Source organism: Rosa chinensis, chromosome 7 (genome assembly GCF_002994745.2).
Source record: "Rosa chinensis cultivar Old Blush chromosome 7, RchiOBHm-V2, whole genome shotgun sequence".
In the NCBI taxonomy this organism is placed as follows: Eukaryota; Viridiplantae; Streptophyta; class Magnoliopsida; order Rosales; family Rosaceae; genus Rosa; species Rosa chinensis.
The window spans coordinates 14838992-14842737 of record NC_037094.1 but is presented as its reverse complement, the minus strand read 5'-3'; the positions used below and the strand labels follow the sequence as shown (position 1 = coordinate 14842737).

Below are 3746 nucleotides of genomic sequence, written 5' to 3'. Positions count from 1 at the left end.
TGCTCAACTTTCTGAATAGGACTCGCAACCATGATCGTCAAAACTTCAATAAGAGTAGAGTTCCATGTATGGAAGCTTTTTGCCTCTAGATACAAAATAAGCAAATGGCCATAGATAGATAGATTACCATCGTCAGTCTTTACCAAAAGCAGAGATATCTTGTCGAGGGAAATCTTATAAATGAATAATTTAACTCAAACAATTATGGAATGTCTACTAGGCTACAACTTTTGTACAGGGACATTTTTTTTTTTTTTTTTTCCTTCTAATGATTTGTTTCACAATGGATTTCCAAGGACCAAAATTTTGAATATAGAGAAAAAATAAATTAAGAGATAGCCTATGAATCAATTAAGGAAATGGAAAGAAGAAGGAAGAGGGAATATGAAAAGAAAGAAGCCTGCTTCCATTCCTAAATTGATTAATTGTTGTTGCTATATTTCACTGATCTCGCCCTCTTTACATAAACCAACATCTATCACCATGGTTCCTTTCTTCTGTTTCGGGTTTCTGACCCTGCAGCAATTTCTCCTCGGCGACTGGCAATGCACAAGAAAAAAACAAAGCAAAACACAAACGCGTTAATCATTGTTGTTTGGAACTTATAGTAAGCAGTAGACAGTGATGTTAACAAGTTCATAGCTCTTGAAAAGAACTTACTCTATTCCACAGCTGAGGGTCAGGCTTCTTATAGACCTCAACTTTCTCAAATCTAGCAGGATCAGCCATCTTCCACTTGCACAAGGGATGAGGGGCGCGATGCTGGACATACTCGCTGAATGTCGTATTCATTGTAGAATTGAATTTTGCCTTTGACAAGTAAAACACAAAAGGTTTCTGGCAAGGGTTTCGGCTAACAGGACGCGTGTTGAATGCATATGCAGTGAAATCTGCTCTTCTGTACCAGTTCAAAACGTTCGGGAAGGCATTTCCATCTCCCGGGGTGAAAAAACTCCTCGAAAAATTTGGACAGCAAAGCCCCATGAAACGGAAATAGTCCAGCTCTTTGACTTGTCATAACAGATAGATTGTTGCATGATTCCTGCTGAGTCCAGCTTCACTGGGACCATAAGCTGCTGAAGGGCTTGAACTCGGGTAACGTTGGGAAAGATGGGCTCAACCACATCAAGGTGATGCAATGTAACCAAGGGTGCCACCGGGTGTGCTGCAAGGAGTCCGAATAGGTTCCCATACACGTCATACTGTACCACCATTGATAATAATAAAATAAAATAAATAATTATAAAAAAAAAACATGATCAAGAATCAGTTACAATGACTAACTTGGCACAACTGTAAAACTCAACCATACAAAATTCACTAGGAAAGGAATACAAAAGATCCACACTCAACCTGTAAACATAAATAGGAAAAATTGGACAATCACTCCAAATTCTACTACCACGGCCTAAAGAACCACCCACTAAATCTTAATGCGGATTACAAATGTTTCAAAACTTATTTTATGGGGGGCTTTACAAACTGGATAGCTTGACAATTTACTGACCAAAGGTTGAGTAAGGGACTCAACAAAATGATGGTCTCTTTAGCTATCTTCAGTTGCAAATCCAAATGCATAACAATTCGGAACAAGATGCTCAAAACAAAACAGCAACATGTACAAGTTAACCAGCTTCCCATAATAAAAGCTGCATTCTATTAATAAGGTTAACTAAAATTAACAACAGCTGAGCTACTCCTAATCATTACTGGGTTTGCCAACAATGTTCAGGTAACGGAGCGTGACGTCCACGAACACATAAATGCTCGTGGGCATAATGGTTCTGTTCCTGCGTTGTGGTGAGCTGTAGGACACAAACCTGGTCTAACCGATGTTACACGTGGACCCCATCGCGTCAATATTGAGCTAATCAGCCGCTCAATGTTCCTAGATCAATAGTCACAATATCACTCACTCTTAGATCCCCTTCAACCTCCACCGGACTAATATTACCCTACTCAACAAACTAAAAATTTCCCGAACCCGGAAGCCGGAAAGTTACCGGAACGCATTAACCACTTCAATTAAATTCACCAACTTCATAATGAAACCTAATCAATTTTTGCAGTTTCAGAACTATATGACTAGTCTAATCCGTTTCGGCCCGAAAATAACCAAAAATTGGAACCCAGAACACCAAAAAATTACCCAAATCGGAGAAAACAACAAACCACCGACAAGTATTGAAATTGAGAGAGTGAGATTGACGGACCTGGTGAAAGCCGAGTTCTTTAGTGAGTGGAACACCGAGTTCGGCCATGCAGGCCTGCATTCGGTCGTCGGAGCCGTACAGACCGGGATAACGTTGTATGCACCTGTCTTGCATTTTGCTTAGGGCCTTGGCCAGAGGGTAGCTTATGGCGAAGCCGCCGCCGCCGTACGCCATGCCGTACGAGAAGAAGATGTTCTGCAAGTGGGATTCCGACAGGGAGCCAATGTAGTAGTACTGGGTGTGGTCGTATTTCCGGAGGACGCGGACGAGGTTGTCGGTGATGAAGACGGTGTCGTCGTCGCCCATGACGAACCAGCGGACGTCCTTGAGGCCCAAACGCAGCGTTTCGGAGACGATCCGCGAGATCCGGATGGCGGAGCGGTGGCCCTGCTTGTTGGTGTACCCGAACCCGGAGGTGTTGCCGGATATCTTGAGCGGCGGGAGCCCCTCGCCGCTGCGATTGGCCACGCCCCGGTCCAGCCACACTACGCCGCGCATGGAGTCCGGCTTGTACCAGAGCTTGATGTAGCTCTTTCTCTGGGCCCACAGCTTGGCCGACGCGGCAATGCCGAACGCTATGTGCTTGACGTCGGTTTTCTCCGGCTCCGGCTCCGGTTCGAGCCGCAGAATCTGGGCTGTTCGATCTTCCGTGACGTTGTTGTTGGTGGCGGCGAGTAATGAGGTGGTGGTGGTGATGTGGCGGGGGGTGGAGAAGGGGTCGTCGACGTCGTCGCAGGCGGCGCGTGACGTGGAGACGAGCTTGAGGGTGTAGACGATGTAAGTGACGGAGACGAAGAGGATGAGCCAGACGAGGAGTTTAGGGGTGGCTCGAGGAGATTGAGAGCCAGGACCAGGTAAAGGGTTCCCTGTGGAGCTCCGCATCTGATCCCAAATCACTTTCTCTCCCGAATCTTTGTTCAGGCTGCCTTTCATTTTCAGAACTCCTGAGCTCCAACCCGGGTCCTGTTCCTCACACTACTCTAGCTGTCGTTGAGATTGAACAGAAAAATCTTTAAAAAAGGAAAAAAAAAAAAATATGAACAAATCACAGCTTGCGTATCATGTTGGGAGAATCTTTGTCGCCTCTGCGACCCTATTGCTAGAGATGAAGGAAACGATGAACAGGCCCAGATCTCTGTGAATGTGAACGAAAAAAATGGGGTGGCTTTGTAATAATGAGGAAATTGGGGGGTTAATTTAACAGCTGGGAATGGGAAAGGAGGAGAAGAGGAAGAAGAAGGCGAAGTGGTGTTGCAGATGATGTAAAGGTGAGAGCTTGCATTGCTGCCAGGTTGCAGAAGACTCTACCCGAATAAAGAGACACTCGGATTATTATTTATATATATTTTTTTATTTATTTACTGGTTATAGTGATGACTGTGATGTGGGTTTAGTTTGGGGCGTGTTTGCTCGGATATGTGAATTGTGTGAGTGAAGAGGTGGAGTGTTTCGGACCGTTGATCTTGTTACACGGTTTCCGAGGGGGTGGTGTGGAGCGGCCACAGAAAGAAGACCATGGTTGCATGTGTTACT

At 45.0% G+C, this 3746-nt stretch overlaps 1 pseudogene; it reads right to left on the bottom strand.

The window, feature by feature from the left end:
* Positions 1–243: 243 nt before the first annotated feature.
* LOC112179910 lies at positions 244–3535 on the bottom strand (annotated as a pseudogene).
* Between the last annotated feature and the right edge of the window lie 211 nt (positions 3536–3746).